This window comes from Cylas formicarius, unplaced genomic scaffold, assembly GCF_029955315.1.
Source record: "Cylas formicarius isolate icCylForm1 unplaced genomic scaffold, icCylForm1.1 PGA_scaffold_7__23_contigs__length_41026272, whole genome shotgun sequence".
NCBI classification, from domain to species: domain Eukaryota; kingdom Metazoa; phylum Arthropoda; class Insecta; order Coleoptera; family Brentidae; genus Cylas; species Cylas formicarius.
The window spans coordinates 33,438,631-33,457,243 of NW_026844352.1; the positions used below are offsets into that span (position 1 = coordinate 33,438,631).

An 18,613-nucleotide genomic window follows, 5' to 3' on the forward strand; every position below is an offset into this window, starting at 1 on the left:
TCTTAGTAAGCACTTAAAACGGATTTAAAATACCCAACGCAACGGATTTCTCACGGAACCCGAAGGGAATTTACATTTCGCCGTGTTATGGGTATTTTTCCGCATACCTACGTTGACGTATCAGCGAAATGGGTTTTGCGTCGACGATGTGAACAACACGAAAACATCGTAAAAATGTTGAATATTTTCGTCGACGTCTGCGTTTTTGAGCCTATATCGAATTCCGAATTTTTTCCATAGGCGTGTGGCCAGTAAAAAAAAATACTTGGCCGGATCTGTTGCGTGCATCCCATTCATAAAGCTGCTAGTTAATTCATCGCTTAACTACGATTAAATTGGGTGCAGTATCCCTGCACTTTGAGCCATTTTCTTTCTAAACAGTTATATCCGCACACATTTTTGGCTAAACGTGCCGCATCCAAAATTATTGACGATTTGTCAGCGGCAATGTTTGTTGTTTAATGCCGCAAGGTCATTGGTGAAAAACGAGAATACAAATTTCGTACATGTGCATGTGAAACGGAACTTTTTATTTATTTTTTCATACTTCATAAATTCCTGTATTATCATTTAGGCAGTTCCTCTATATCTCTAGTAGCTACTGTAACCATATAGCTATATGGTTCCATTTTTGCTGGTTTTACGACGCATAGCCGCTGTTTATAAAATTAGCGTGTTGCAGATTTGTAGTTTTGTTGTGTTTGTTGTCCAGTTCTGGGTTTTTAACCTAGGATCCAGCGAAGAAGTTAGTTTTCTCTCACAAATTTAGATATGTAAATTAAACATTTTTTTAATGTGGCCTTTTGTCCGTAATCCTAATATATTGTCACAATATCTTTTTTTATTAATCATTTCGTAATTAGTAATAGAATGGCTTCTATGGCTCATGACAATATGGCAATTATGAGAAGTTGAATGTAATAGGTAATGTATTATTTTGAAGAGAGAAATTAAAATGAAATGTCATGATTTTCTGACAATTTAAGTATATTAGTAAGAGGACATATTTTTTCCATGGATAACTCGTAAAAAAGATTAAAATTAAAGAAAAATAAATATGCTACATATTTTTGAAAAGCTCAGACGAGTTTTCATCTTTTCGTCTGTGCTATCTCTCTCTCATTTCATAAAAAACACACCCGCAACACGCTAGCTTCATTTGTAAGGTAGATGCACCGCAAAACCATAAAAAATGGTGCACACTGAACAGGTTCGACCAAATTAAGTGCTTTTAAAGGAAAACTCCCTGTCTTTGAGTCATAGAGTGCATTTCAGAAACGTACATTTAAAAAAATAATTTGTAATCTTGCTGTGGAAATATTCCAAAGCACTTTGCTAGGCTAGGTAGAACTTTACAATGGGTAGTTTCTTCTCAAATGGCCACTGAGAATTAGGTTGGCTTTGATTTATTATATCCCATTTATTTGAAAGACTTAACACATTAACCGTCAAAATCGTGCTTTCTTCTGTAAGGCTGCGGTTTAAAATTTTTGGAGTAGAATGTTATTCTATTTTCAATGTCTCAGAAATAGACATGGTACCCATTTAAAAAATTGATATTTTTTAATAACTATTACACACTTTGATTTGAAATTTAATCCTAACGAATATGAAAAAAATCTTTTATTAACAATTTAATGATATTCGGTGAATGCGCCGGGCGGAAAGAATCGGGTCGAAATTTGTCCGGTATTCCAGGCATCAACTTAAATAATTCACGGTTCCAACACATTAATTTAAGAGATGCAACGTCGATTGGACTGGCGAAAATGCGCTTTATTGGTGACGCGCGTCGCTGTTGTCATCAATGATTTACCGTAATTGCGACACAACACGCCGATCGGTTAATAACCTGTGGTGACGTGGGAGTAATCGCCGAAAATTAACGATTTTTATGGAATAGTGGTAATCATTGCGGGGAAAATTTCATATCAAGAACGGAATTTTTATTTTTGACAGCTCAAATGAAACGAAGAAAAAACGAAAAGAAAATTGAGGTCTGAACTCTAATTGACATTCGACTTTTGAATAGATTTCTTTTTACGAAAATGAGAATTTTCTTTTCGCTCGATTTCCGAGATACCTGTTTCGGCACTTTTTGAAATCTCTACGATTTTTTGATAGATCGCAGATGGAAAAGTGTTAAGGCTAACTCGAATTTTCGGAGTACGACTTAATAACTTTGGATTTTCAACTTGACACTAACTTACAATTCAAAAAACACGTTACAAACTGCCTATTGAACGCTCATCTGTCATTAAAAATATTGTATCCGCATGAACATTTATTTTACATTTCAATTAAGTGATTCTCTCGTACTAAGCTAATAAAACCTGAATTTACAAAACAAAGAAAAAAAAAGGATCTTATTGTTATAAATTAAAATCGCCAAATTGGAAGTAACTTACATTCCGTTGTTTCTTTCACAATGTTCTGTTATAACTAAAGATGTTCATACTTTATTTTTTTTAGTATTTTTAGTTTACAGGACATGAGTTTTTGAAACCTATTTAATAACATCCCAGGTGTACCAAAATATCGGATAGTTCATTCATTGGACTGATTGTACTCGATGAACTAGTTATATAATTTAACTAAACTATAAGGTTGTTCGGAAAGTCATTTCGTTTTTTCCCGTCAGAGGACTTAATTACGTTTTTTCGAAACCAACTTCACACTTAAACCATTATATGTCTTGAGAGCTGATATTGCAAGGCTTGTGTGTGAAAAAGTTCTATTAATTCTACGCAGTAGTTTTTGGTTGGTGCCCTTTTAAATATGGAGAGCAATAAGCAGCATTTTCGTCATATTTTACTTTTTTACTTCAGAAAGGGTAAAAATGCTGTATATATATATATATATATATATATATATATATATATATATATATATATATATATATATATATATATATATATATATATATATATATATATATATATATATATATATATATATATATATATATATATATATATATATATATATATATATATATATATATATATATATATATATATATATATATATATATATATATATATATATATATATATATATATATATATATATATATATATATATACATAATATGCGTTCGAAAATGGTAAATGAAAACATCAACAACAGCCTCGCAGATACAATATTCGTTTTATTGAAAATGTAGGGGATAGGGAAGACCTTGCGGGAAGAAAGGTGCTGAAGACGGATGAATGACAAATTCAGTCAAATATATAAAAATCCACTATTTTGTGGATATACATGGAGACGCTTAATAATGCCTGCCTGCTAACGCAAATATATAGGGTGTCAAAGAAATAAACATCATTTTTATAAACGAGCCTTTGCCGATCATGTCTCAGTTTATATGTGGGACTTTCTGTCAAAATATGCCCAGATTCCGTCAAAATTTTAGAAGAAAAACGAGTTTGCAGAAATTGCTGTTTAGAGAGAAAATGCCGCAAAGTGCTTTTCCCTAGTGTTTCCATAGGGTACTCCCATAGTTCCGCAGCACTTCCTCGAAGTTTGGGTTAAAATTCGTCGCAGACGGCGGCCGAGACCGCCAATTGGTACCGCGAAGGGCGTTGACCCCGGGGTCCGGATGTGGTACCACCACGGCACCACCGCTTAAATTTTACGACCCCTCCCGACACCGCGCTTCCACAATACAGTGTCGCCCGAAAATGCATAACGCGCGTTTTTTTTTTGCAAATTTCGCGAAAAAATTAAAGAAAAGCGGGTCGACGTATCGGCCGACGATTGCACTTTGTCGCGGCGGCGGCGGTACGGTACCGGGCGGAGTACCCGCTCTCGGTACCCAACGAAGAATCAGTCGAACTTCTGCCGGTGAACGGGATACAGATTAAAGCCGTTCGGACATTCGGTAGCGGTACTTTTGTCTCTTTTTTTTTCGTTACGATCAGTTCCGTGGAATTAAAAGTCCGAAACCGCCCCATCCCGCTCAAGTACTTTCGATGTCGCGGGTCACATGACGGTGGTACCTGGACGGAAAAGTGCAACTGAGGATGTAGCAGGACGAATTAAAAACGACACCACCCGAAATAGGAGAAACAGGTAAAACTATTTAGCATTTCTATCGTGTTTTAACTTCATACGCATAGGTACCGCCGCGCGGTTCAACTGGTAAACATTTTAGAATTTGGGATTAAAGTAAATTCGACGAATCAGATAAAATGTTTTCAAAACGGCGGTATTTTCGGTTCCACCGGAAGTGGTTGTCAACGTGCTTATTTAACTCGTACACCCTATAGATATTTTAATTTTTTGATGATGTCACATAGCTATGTTTCATTTCTTTTAAGGTATTTATTAATTTTCGAACCAGAAAAATTTAAAAATAAGGTTAGACATTTGAACTTGAAAGAAATATATCGCCAATTTAAAAAATGTTTACCGGATGGCCACCCATTAATTTTAGTATGAACCGAAATTCCAAAATTTAAGCTACTTATAAGTTTTTGAAAGGCTGTAAAAATATATTTAAGAAATTTCTTGCGTATTCAGCCTTTTTTGGCCTTTATTTTTTAATAAAAACCTAATTTCAAAAAAAGGGTGTGAATTAAGGATCCATTCTAGGATGGAGAGTTCATACGGTTCGTTTTCAAGATATAAACTTTTTTTAGTGTCAAATTGATCACCAAATTCAGAAATTAGTGTCCATTATTAAAAAGGAAAATTTGCTACTTTATTCCCCATTCATTGCAACAGAAACAAAAAAAAAAACACACTTAACTTGCTTGTGGAATAACTGATCAGTCGACCTGTATACTTAATTTTTCAAAGAGACTTCCACAGGCTACTGTAATACTTTTTACAAAACTTGGAATCCTCCTGGCTTAGGTTATTGCTGAGTTGAACTTGCTGACGTTTCGCCAATCATCCTATTGGCTTCTACAGAGCTTGACTGAATCCAGAAGTTTTGTAAATAGTATGGCCTGTATACTGTTAATTTATCTTTTAAACTTTTTCACCTTCTCTACGATCTTATGAACATTTATTTTACTTTAATTCATATTTATTTCTAATTACCTTATATAATTCCGTTTTGATATGATCTGCCACATTTTTGAGGCGGTGATTTTTTTTTCCAAAAAATTAAAGAGCCTTTATTTGTTTCACCTACAACTTGAAAATTTGAAGTACTAAAGCAAGTAAAGCGAACGAAACGAGAAAGACGTAACAATATTTGCGACACAAAGCGGTCGGAGCAAAAATAAAACGCTAAAGAGGGGTTTAAACCGGAGGTATCATTAAAATATTTGAACGGGACGCGAAATATTGTCGCGCGTCATCGATAAATCATTTTGATTTATTTCAAAATGCGCGAATAAAATAAAAAATTAAATAAATAATCCGATCGGGCGATAAATCCGTGTACAAGGCGTACGCCTTCGAGTCGCGCCACCCAAAGCGAGCCTCAAAAAAAAACCAGTAGGCTTTGTCGTCCCGGTTTCTTTTATTTATTTTATTCCTTTGTCGGTTTCGCTTTATTTTTCTTTCGATAGCGATTTAATTTGCTTTTTTTAAAATGTGGATTAACTTAGCTAAATTATTTTCCTTTCTATTTTTCCCGCTGAATATATTTTTTATTAATACAAAAACGAAAAAAAACTTTCCCAATTAAAATCAATAATCAAATTGTTAAAAAACAAAAATAGGTTTCGGAAGTTTCAAAACGGTATAGTAATTATGTGTTTTCTATTGAAATAAAAAAAATAAGAAACGCCGAAAAAGCGGGAAGAAAAAGAATTTAAAAAACAAAAGAGAAACTTGTTCGATTAATTTTGCCTTTTTTTAACTGGTCAGGAAACACAAACAGCAATAAAAGGCAAAGAAAATCATTGGTAGTTTAAAAAATAGAGAAATAGATTTAGCAACAAATATTAGCAACTAAGTTAGTTTTGCATTGAAATAAAATTATGCAATAAAAAACACAAAAACAGAAAAATTAAAAAATATTAAACTGGAAATTTTTGAATCCACTCAATAGCATCAAAGTATTTACTTTATAACTCTACTTCTTATAACGATTATAATTATGTACTTTTGTTTATTTTATTTTATTGGAAATAACATCTGCATTAACAATGAAAAAGAAACGATGGACCAAAATTTTCTCAACTTTACAAACATGTTATTAGGTTATAAAAATGACCAGTTTTTGCTTAACTTGGACTATGGATGAAAAGGATTTTCGGTAAAAATTTAGTAAAACCACAGCGCGCAGAATGAGGTAAATAAAATAAAGCTCCACTCACGCTGTTTTCGCAGATATACAGGGAGTATCGGGTTTAATTATTAATGAACACAGCTCGTGTGATAGATTTGAAAAGTTTCTTTTTTAATAAATTGAAATATTGCACACCTATACTGGGATGTAATTGAGGCCGATAGCATCACCAACAACATATTTCGTAAACCTATTAATTATTCTGTTTTTATTTTTAAATACACACTGCCCTCCCGAAGTTTCCGGATTAAGACCTAGCAGCGGCGATTATGCAATCGCTAGCCTTTGGAGCGCTTCCCGAAATAATTATGGTCGCGAAAAGTGCATCTGAAAATGGACGATTAAGTGGATTTGGGGGTCAAGATCGCGCGTGCGCGCGCACAACGACGCACGCCCGAGAGAAATTTTCGCAAGTGTGTCACGCGCGGATCTGGGTGTACCAAAAGTGATGAACGATCATCGCACGATCTTATGCAACGAAGAAGTAAAAGTTCACTTTTTGTTTTTACAAGTTATGCGCGTACGGTGCGTTACTCAACCGCGCCATTTTAGGACTCCGCCTGAAGTCCGACCCCGCACTTCTTTTTTAAAATTTTATTGATTTATTTTTGATGATTTTTCTTTTACATTCGTTTGCTAAAAATCAACAGAGACGTAATACTCGCGTGGCAGCTGGTGCATCGGTATTTACCTTTATCCGTCTAATATTAGAACATTATGTGCAGAATATTTTAGAGGATAAAGTAGGTTTTTCAGATATCCATTTTTTAGATGCAGTAGATATCGGTTGTTACGACATCGATGGGACGTAGAAAATTACCCCGATCGTCATTAATGTAAATTCTTTAATGCAACTAAAACAAAACAAAACCGCAATGAGCTGTTGCAGCATGCGTAACGTGGCCCCCAATTTTTGGAACTTGAATCTTTCTAAAATGAATTTTCAGGCCTGAGATAACATTTTGATCTAACGGTTGGAGAATAGTTGTGGTAATTATTGTCTTTAAATTTTGCATATTAGGATGTTTTGCAATTATCCAGTACAAAAAGAATCTTTCTCGTTTGTGCAGTAAACAATCTTTTCGAACAGTTAATCTGTCATTCACGCTTTTGTGTTGTTCTCGTATTTTCTTAGAGAGTTATTGGATTCTTTGGTATTTTTTCGCCACTGCATTTTTCACCTTTAAGTCTCATAGTCCTGTGCGAGGTCATTTTAAAAAATGGACCAGCTTCATCCTTCCCTGATTTTAGGCCGAACATGTTTCAACCAATTATCACACATAGTTTCGGAAACAGCGGCCGCTTCATCCGAAATTTTCCACCAAGATATAGAGTGCTGGTTGCGCAATCTTTGTAGGTAAACAACTCGACACTTGAAATTTTGCATTCCAATTTTTGAAGCCAGTTCGTTGGCTTTAAACTGGTCCATTAATGGGTACGTTGTGACTTCCCTGAATTTTGAACCACTTAAGTGAAGCGTGATCAATATTTTCTTTGTCGCTATATTGGAGCTACCACTAGTTGAATAACTTTTGATTTTGTCCCGTGTTTTCCAAAAACCTGATAAGTGGGCTACTTAAAATACTCTCTTCTCTCTTTTGCAATTAACGAAAATTTTTTCCCAGAGTCGACACTTCATATTTCCGTAATTATTCATTTTTTAAATAACGATTCTGAAAGTAGCACTACACCGTCCAATCATCTTTTGTCATAAATTTGAAATAAACAAGGCAACGTTGCTTGATTATTATTTTAAAACGCAATTCTAGTCTTTATTTTTTCTTCGCCTAACTTTTAGAGAGTCCGTCAATTTCAATTTTTCAATTCGTTCGTCGGCATGTGCACTGAGAATCTGTTTTGCGGTTCGAGTCGAATTAAAAAGCGTTACGTGCGACAATAACACTTTTAGTTAATTGAACGGAAAAAAGGAGTCGCCACGGTCTCGCGAATAAACCGCTAATAAATTTGTTCCGTTCCGGAAAAAAAAACAGTCGTCGGACAAATTATTATTATTATATCGATGTAAAAAAGGATATTCGTAATAAACTAAAATAAATGTTTTTTCTTAAGATTTTATTTAATAATAGTGGAATTTATTTTATAACGCAGAATTAGCAAAATTAGCTTTGACATGTATTTGTTTTGTTTTTTTTTTAAATATAGTAACCAGTACACTTCGAACGCCACCACAAATCGAAATCGTTCTATTTTTAATAGAAAGATATATTAGAAATAAAAATTTCATTCCGGTATGGTCGCGATTATTTAAACGTTAAACATAGATATGTCAAAAAATAAAAAAAAACAAATCCATATGTTTAAAGCAGTAGAAAAAGTTATGGGGGGGCGTTTTGTATCAAATGACTGACGGGTATGATAATTTAAATATTAAACAATTTTATAATAATTACTTACTACTAGGTTTAAAGAAAAATTTGTGCTGCTAAATTGAAACTAATTTTTAAACTGTAGTATGCCATTGAGTATGCATATTCAATTAATTAACCCATATATTCTCGAATGACGAAATTTGGATTACAGCGGTTTAAAAGTATGTTTCATTTTCAAATTTTAAATGAAACACTCTGTAGATTATTCGGTTTTTGTATCTTCCGCCAAATTGTAATATTGTTGTAATGAAACGTTGACTGTTTTTATGTTACAAAGAAAGTTCAATAAACATCGTTGATAAACGTGACTTGCAAATGAATAGGGTTAGGTATATAAATAATAATTAGTCAATTGAACGTTTTATTGACTGTGTTATACAAGTGCAAAAAAGAGGGATTTGCCGTGTTAGCTGGTCACCAAGACATTTCTAGAATTATGGTATCTAAAGTTTCATTCAATATTGAACTAATTTTAATTATTGTTTTTTTATATCTCCACAAAAGTTTATTATCTAAATACTATTTAATTGAAAAAGTAAAACAAAAGTATTATCCCATAAGCATTTCACAGCACCCAACTTTCTTATTTTAAATGATACGCCGTGTATAATTTTCAATTTTTGGATATTTGATAAAATGTCGCGGTAGGTTTTCCTTCAGGTTTCGCTATACTTAATCTCAATAGCTTTTTAGATACCTTGATTAATTTTAAAATTTTGAAAGATGTAACATTATTTTAAACAATGCGCCTTTTATCTACTTTTTACTATTTTTTACTACTACTACCTTTTTCCTACAGTTTTCTTTCTATTTAGTATTTTTTATCAAAAGTCAATCTAATCTTAAAGTTCTTTCTTGAAAGTATTGATTTCGATCAAATTTGACGTGTTTAGGGTTTTATTTACTGCTGGGGAGACAAGGAACTGGCCATTCAAATCACCCGTTTCGTGGCCCTTGGATTTTCCACTTCGTGACTGTATAAAAGAAATAGCGTATTCTTTCTCTGGGATTATACAAACTAGAGAGAGAAATTATTGAATTGTGTTGACTGACGATGTCTACTAATTTAAATCCAGACGCACATCGAATATTATATTCAAGATTCAATTTTCCTGTTTTGATGTTCATCTTATTTCGTAAAACAAAATTATCTTTGAGTATCTGCCATACATCAAAATAAAATAGAAAATATAGAATAACAAGAAAACCGTCAAAAAAGGGATAGGAAAAAACACAGTCCGGTCATATTTAAAAAAAAACAACTTTGAAAATAAATCTCTTATCAAATTTTGGACACCTTGAGATAAATTTAATTTCAAATTGATATTTCTTGTGCTTCTGTGTATCCAAACACCTCAAATTAGGTGATTTTGATTGACTTTTGATAGAAAATATGAAATAACAAAATAAAAAAAAAGGATAACCAATCGATGCAGAATTAAAATTTTATCACACTGCTGAGTAATATACAGGGTGCCGTATTAGAGAAAACGATGTTTTTTATGTTCGAAATTAATGTAACTGATGTGTAAATTTTGGGCACCCGGTAAGCGGTAAATCAGTTCTTATTATCAATCTCGAGAGGATGATTCTTGTGTTAAAATTGAGCATTGTTCAAAATCTTTCAACATTTTTGTATTAATCAATTATTTAATAAGTTATTGGGAATATTGGTATTGGTACTGGTATTTAAAGGGGCGCCCCTCGCGGGTGTCTAACCACTTAGGCCACCAGATGGGCTCGTTGTGCCCCCAGACCACTCTAGAGGGCGTCCAGAATGCCTGCCCTCCTATAGAGGGTCAGCAACTCCTTTAGTTCAATACCGTGCACCGATTCCAGATCTATCTGTGCCTTCCTGAATACTCCAAATCTTGCCCATGTCAAAGCAGGGCACTCGGTGAGCAGATGCACAGAGTTGTCCCCAATGAGACTCGGCATGCCTATGATACCGCGATCTCCCTAATATACCGTACGGGCCCCGCTTGAAGATTCACTCTCTTCAGAGCCCGCAGCTAGCCGTCCTGGCCACCTCCATCCTCACCCGATCCGCCAGAGAGGGCAGAAACACCAAACCCTCTAGGACCCTCGTGGGTTCTGTCCTCATGCGGAGATAAGCCAATCTCTGCAGTTTGTCAAGAACTTAGCCTTGCTCCTGCTCTTTTGGTCTCCGGCCACTATGCCACTGCTCCATGTGTGAGCATAGGCACCACCTATGAGGTTTTCTTCAGTTTCCAGGCTTTCAAGGGCATATTCCAAGAATATATTGAAAAGTGTTGGTGAAGTTGGGCATACCCATACTTCTGCTGTATGATACTCTTTATAATTGTATCGTATATTAACATTTTCTTTTTATTCTTGATGTTCTTGTCCCATTTAACTGAATGGAGTGTTTATATATATGTTCTTGCCCAAGCCTATTCTTCATTTCTTCCTCTGCAGTAGTATTTCTAGACTGTGTAAATCCCAAGTATCTGAAGTTGTTCCTTTTATTTCAATCGTGTCCTCTACTGGTAAATTGACTGCATTCTCTTCGGTCGTTGTCATGTCCATTGTGTTTTTCAAGTTTATTTCCAATCCTACCTTCTCATATTCTTCCTTGAACTTCCTGACCATGTAGATGAGTTCTTCTTCATCTTGGGCTATCACTACCTGGTCATCCGCGAAACAAAGTGTGTAAAGGTAGGGACTTCCATTCCTCTGCATTTACTTTTCCAAGCTTTCAAGGAATGTTTTAGGAATATCTTGAAAAGTGTTCGTGAAGTTGGGCATCCTTGTATCAGCCCCATTGCTGGCTATGTTGTTGCCTACTTTTATGTGTATACTGTTGTTTTTATACCAGTTTTTCATCGCTTTTATTGTTGTTGGTATGTCTAATTGAAAATAAAGCTAAGAATCCATAAATCGCAACCGGTAAGATTTTACTATAAATTTCCTCGTTAAATGTTCGGACTAATCCATAAAGGTACTGAATCGCGAACGATACCTAACGAACAATTTTTTCAAGCAATATCAACTCATTATCGAAACTTGTATGAAATCAATGGCTCCATTTCAAATTTTACCTACGAAATAGTTTCATAGTTTAATATTTTTCATTGAATCGTCAATAGCTCTAATTACTGAATAAATTGCGCAGCTAGTTCTACGCAATTGGAGGCCGGTTTGACTCCGAACAAAGCTATTAGAGAAACGGGCGCACGCCCATGGACGGCTCGAAACGAGAAATTTCCCCGACCAGGCGGCATTTGTAAAAATTGGAAAACCGCGGGCGCGCGCTCGTGTCCCGTCGTCGAAGGTTCTTCGGGCGTGGCGTCACGTCTTGTCTCCGCGTTTCGACATGACCATTCGTTAAAGTCGAGGAATGCGTTTTTGCCGGTAGACAGACATATACGTACATAAATATCGTTTCCTGACGATTTTCCGAACCCTGCGCCCTTGCCGATATCAAACTTTCAGCCCGACGCGATCGTCGAAGATTTTTTCACACTTAATGAAAAATTCGACTTTTTCAACAGCAAACGCGTGTTTTACATTTTAACACGTTATTATTCGATACTGATACACGGAGATCCACAGTACTCAACGTAACTATTGTCCCCTTTCTTATATCTTATACAATCACGTTTCTTATGGTTAGGGTCCACCATATCTATAAATTACTGACAGAGATATCAACTAAATAAAAGAAATAATTAGCCTTAAAACTGAATGGTTGGCTGTGAGCTTTTTTTAATAAGACAGATTTGAAAAATCCTTAAAACCTTTATGTTTAATAAGTCTTTTTGCGTCTTTTTGTTAGTCCTGCAACAGCGGCTGCAATGGTTCCGTTGATTCCAGACAGAATAAGTGAGTCATTGGTTGCCCAATTTCATCATCCCGTATGAAATAGCATTCTGTACTGTATTTTGTACACGTCTACTGAAAATTGGAAGGTTACACTAGACTGGAACTAGGAACTGACCCGCAACGAAGAACTCACGCTTATAAAGATCGCGTTATCATCTCAGCTGTAGCAATCAGGAATCGACTTCATTACGACCGCAACATGAACTTGGAGAAGCCAATCTGGCTCGTCACTAAACTGGCGTTTATCGAAATGGTTACATACTATACTACTAACAAATCTTAAAGGACTGTATTTCCTTGCAGAAACAATTTTATGCATGCTTGTAGTCATTGTCATCGCGCCGTTATTTTGCGTACGCATCAAATATATGTAGGGGGCGGTCCTGAGATATTTGGTGATATGCATAGGCTGCAACTTGTGTTACATGAGTACCGACTGTTATTTTTATATGCATAAATGCGAGTGTCTACTCCGTCCAGTGAGTATCTGCTTTCGAAAGGATTCGAATTAGAAATAATAATTGGTGATACCCGTACGCGATGGCCGAATTTATGCCTATTTATCAGCGTAAGCTCTTTAAGATTCGTAGGGAATCAAGTAAACTATGGTGTTTTATACCGGTTTAACAGAGTTTCTTGGAGATACTGAAGAATATGGGGGCGGAGCGTTGAGTAATGAAGAAAGAATGTACCAACATTCTTTCTTCATTATTCATTCATATTCATATTCATTCTTCAACATTCATTCATTCGAATCCTGGGATCACCAGATCCCAGGATTCGAAATTGGCGCCCATCAATCGACTCTATCCCGAACCAAATGTTTGGATCAAATTTCCATCTTTACATGAAGATCTACAGAATGATAAAAATAAATGGCAAAAAAAATTTAATTTTCCTTCAGCTATTCGTGCTATAGACTGTATTCATATTCCTACACTGAGACGAATATATTATTTCAAAAATAATGCAAATGAAGGGTTCACTCTAGGGTATACAAAAATTCCATTCTATACTCCACATCATGCAATGGAACAGGGATGGTACCCTTTTGCTGGGAGACTGTAGTATTAGTTAAAGTAACATTTGTGAAATACTGTTAATAATTAAAAATTGTTTCAATTCATTCCTGGAAATAGGTTAAAGAGGATTGGATTTTCAGTTTCCTCATTTTTATCCCAATTCAATATATTTTGGTCAAAGTTCGCATTTTTCTTTTGAAGTAACAGTTGCTTAGCTAGTCGAAACACTTGCAGTAAAACGAGACCCTGCAGCTCTCTTAACGGTAAATCTCTACTCGGCAATACTGGTCCTAAACTTTCAGATGCTACTTCGTTGAAATCTGTTTCTTCTGCTGCATCACACAGCACCAGAAAATTAAAAATGTGCCAGTTCTACCTACCGAAATTCATTTTTTTCGCTTTTGGAAACTACATGCTATTTAGGTCTAATTTGCGTCTTTTGAAAGGTACTTGTATAAAGTATCAGAAAAAAATATACGTGAAATAATAAGAAAATCACCCAATTGTTATACCCTGTGTGTCCGAAATTGGTGATGCACGTATACAATGGTAAAAAAGAAAAAACTTGAAAAAACTAGACGATGATGATTAAAAAGAACGAAACATTAATTTAACCGGTTTTCTATCTCTTTTTCCGAGATCGCAATACATGCGTCACCATTTCGGACACACTGTATATCAATTTTTAATAAAAACACAACTAACCTTGAAATCGAGCAATAGTAGGATTTGATTCCCCTTGCAAGAAATTAAACAACTCATTGCATTGCATTTAGTCTGGTTTTTATGTTTCGAATCTTCTTCCAAATCAGCCCTTCATTATATTTCACTCCTAATTCAGCTTCTAAGCTTTCTTTTATTTCTACGACTTCTTTACGTCGTTTCAGGATATTGTTTAATTATCTTCACAAATACAGCTTGACTTTCAGAAAAATCCTCTCCATAACAGCTCGACATATACATACATGGGGATGTATGCGACTTTTGAGAGATATCAAGACAAGTCAAAACCCGCAAATCAAAGTGCCGACTCGAGAATTTCACTTTAGCGAGTACGGTCTAAATTTTTTGTTATAAATTTTTTGCATACTTATACACTCTCACATAGGGGAGCAAAAATGGTAAAGGAAAGCGTTCTAGATGTGAATTTAATATTATACCAGTTATAGCATAATTATAATTAAACCTATTTTGAAATATATTTTTAGTACCTACATAAGAACAGAAAATATTGGGGTTGGCGATAAAAAAATAACGTACCTACGTACGTTGGTGTGTCACCCGATAATGTTTTGAAAAGACGTTTTTTTCTTTCTTTCTTGTTCGAGTACTAAAAAAAAGGTCGATGTAAAACATTCGGACGTTAATTATTAATCGGTCCATATTATTTTAATCGTGCACTTATTAAATGCGTTTAATTAGTATTCATTTTATTATCACTTGAGATTAATGGCTATTCATTTTGTTGTTAGTGGTTAGTGGTTAGTATTAATCTATCTCGCATTTCAATACCTTTGTGCTGTACAGGGTGGGCCAAATTGAATGCATTGAAAACGAAACCTCCACTTGTAAAGATTACGACGTAATTTTCATAAAAAAACCGTAATAGCAAAAATGCTACATGGAGATTCGTGCCGTTCTAAAGTATTCAACGAGCGTCTGCGGAAGTTAACTTGATCTATAATATACGAGCATTAGTTTTTCGTTAAATTTTTACAAAGCAGTACATTCATAGTGTGACCTTTGATGTGTCTATCAGTACCGACAACGTCAAAATACTATGTATCATCATCACATGCCGAAAACAGCCATCAAGAACCTACCGGACCAAGATGCCGAAGAAATACGAATCGAGACAGCCAACATCCTCAGGAAGGCAAAACCACCCAAGACTAACCTGACGAAAAGTGAAGGACTGGCACTGCGTAGCCTGAACACGGATGAGGGTATCATCATACTCCCAGCGGACAAAGGAAACGCAACCGTTCTTCTGAAGACCGAGGAGTACGAAAGGAAGATTGAGGAACTCTTGGACCCGGGAAGCTACAAACCCCTGAAAAAGGATCCGACGCAAGTTAGACTACGTCTTATCAACCGGCTCATCAAGTCATCATCACTGTCAGAAGAAATCAAGAAGCGCATTGTGAAGACGGAGACTGTTCCACCAAGGCTCTATGGACTACCTAAGATACACAAAGTAGATGTCCCGTTAAGACCAATAGTTAGCGCACCCGGATCACCAACGTATTACTTGGCTAAACACTTGGCATCGCTGCTTCAACCACACGTAGGACACGGCACCAGTTACATCAAGGACTCCACCGACTTCGTGCGCAAGATTCAAGATATCAATGTTGAACAAAACGACATCCTTGTAAGCTTCGACGTTGTCTCACTGTTTACCAAAGTACCTCTGAAGAGTTGCTTGGACCTGGTGAACAGGATATTTCCTGTCGATATTTGCAAACTTTTTGAAGTCTGTCTGACCGGTAGCTATTTCGTGTGGAAGGGAAACTTCTACGAACAGGTGGACGGAGTGGCAATGGGAAGCCAACTAAGCTCGGTTATAGCCAACTTATTTATGGAACACTTTGAGGAAAAAGTGATCGAGACCTCAGAGTACAAGCCAGCAACGTGGTTCCGGTACGTGGATGACACCTTCGTGATTTGGAAACATGGTATGGACAAGCTCAACAACTTTCTGCAGCATCTCAACAGTCAGCATCCCAGCATCCAGTTTACTATGGAGACTGAAAATGACCAACAACTTGCATTCTTGGACGTACTAGTGAGGAAGCGAGGTAACAAGCTGGGTCACACAGTTTACAGAAAACCAACCCATACGGACAGATACCTGCATGCTCTATCCAACCATCACCCAAGTCAAAAGTATGGGGTTATCAGAACCCTGACAGAATGAGCCCGAAGGATTTGCGAACCGGAGAACCTCCAGATGGAACTTGAACACCTAAAAACTGCGTTCGAGGCAAATGGCTACAGTAAGAGGGAGATCGAGAGATCAATGAACTCAAGATCATCAAGATCACGGGATACCGAACAACGACCCTCCACCTCCCACGCATATCTGCCGTATATTCCGAGTGTCACCGACAGGATTGGCAGAGTATTGAAAAGACACGACATCAAAACAATCTTTAAGCCTACAAAGAAGATCCAGCAGACCATCAGGTCAGCGAAGGACAAGAGGGGCTCACTTTCAGCTGCGGGAGTCTACCGCATTCCGTGTTCATGCGGAAAGGTCTACATCGGAACTACCAAGAGATCAATGGGAACGAGACTTAAGGAGCATAAAGCAAGCTGCAGGTTAGGACATACAGAGAAGTCTGCAGTGGCTGAACACGCACTGGGCAGCAGGGAACACAGGATACACTTTGAGAGCAGTAAGTTACTAGCATCGGTCAACGGCTATCACAACAGACTAGTCAGGGAAGCCATTGAGATTCAAAAACACCCACACAATTTCGACCGAAAGGAGGAGACCCTTAGACTCAACCAAATCTGGAACCCGATCCTTAGGAACGCCCGAGCAGTACCGATCGATATCCCGAGACCAACCGAAGCGGAACAAGCCCCGCCCTCCACCAATCGGCATAAATACAACCTGCGCAGGAGAAATCGTCAGTCTACGTCCAACATCGGAGATGGAAGGACATCTGAAGAAGCTCGCCACTCGTGCTAGCGAAACGTTAGGAAGTAATTCCAATCGACGACGGCCTTTAAACCCGAATGAAGATAATAGCTGACCTTTGGATAATTTAATTTAAAAAAAAATCGAGATTTTTCGCATAGCAAGGTCATCGTCATTTTCGACCGTCAGGACAATTTTGCCAGTACCACATTTTATAACAAGCAATTACTGAAAAAAATTCCAACGTGCCCGAACTAATAACCGTAATATGGTAATTCACTATGGGATAATAATTTGTCTTTCGCTACATGGCGCGTAGGTATATCACATCGGTTTCCTGTTTCGGATTATATTATTTTGACATTGAGCTTTTGTACCAACGGGTTACGTATGCATGGGAAGCACGAATTTAACTAATTACTTTTTATTAATTTTAATACGCCGTAATACGTATTATGTGGAGGCAACATAACATGTTAAAGATTTATGTCCGAGTGCTATACTGATATACAATGTTATTATTCTCGTAATAACATGTTTATAGAAAACGTCATAATAGTTGAAAAATGTAAAAATTGTAATTGAATAATTAAAAATAGATTGTTAACAAATATAAACTTAGAAATACGACATTTTATAATTTTTATTTATTGGCCAATCCAAACAATGGAAATAATTTCATGAAATTTCGTGGCTGCTGTATGACCTCAATAGCTTCACGAACTCCATCTTTGAGGTCTTGAATCGACGCTGGGCTGTTGGAGTAGACCTCATCTTTTACGTGACCCCAAAGGAAAAAGTCGCAAGGTGTTGAATCACAAGATCTAGGTGGCCAATTGTGATCACCTCTTCAGGAGATAACACGATCCGGAAACTTTTCCCATAAAAGATCGATGGTTTCGTTGCCTGCGTGACACGTAGCGTTGTCTTATTGAAAAGAACCGTTGTCCAGATCAATACAATCCAATTTCGGCCATTAAAAATCATTAATCATCTCTCGATAGCGCAATCCAGTCACCGTAACTGTTGCTCCAGCCTCATTTTCGAAAAAGTGAGGTCTCATGATCCCGCCGGACCATAAACTTGGGTTTTCCGAGCCCCAGATGCGACAATTTTACTTGTTGACGTAGCCACCGAGGTGGAAACAGGCCTCATCAGTCCAGATGATCCATCGATGAAATTTCGTATCGTTTACACACATTTCAAGGACCCAATCAGCAAAGACCGAGCTTTATAAGCCTTAAGACCCAAGTCTTTACGCAAAATACGCTGTAACGACTTTCTAGATTGGTGTGCAGAAGGGACTTTATAAAATTGCGGCATTAATTCAGGCTAGCCGACTTAAGTGATTCACTCATCATCATAAAGAACTTTACAGAGATATTTTAAAACTTCTTCGCCAAAAATGGAAAATGTTCACTCTATTATATAACGAGAAGGGAAGAAGGAAGAAGGA

The 18,613-nt window shown here is 36.4% G+C and overlaps 1 protein-coding gene across 1 annotated transcript in view; it reads left to right on the top strand.

Annotated features, from left to right (window-relative positions):
• The first annotated feature begins 3,831 nt into the window (after positions 1 to 3,831).
• Positions 3,832 to 18,613, top strand: part of LOC132704311 (SH3 and multiple ankyrin repeat domains protein 3) — a 104,808-nt gene continuing 90,026 nt past the window's right edge. The window contains exon 1 of the mRNA XM_060674226.1: positions 3,832 to 4,074. The gene's annotated coding sequence lies outside the window, so the exon portion shown is untranslated. The remainder of the gene's footprint in view (positions 4,075 to 18,613) is intronic.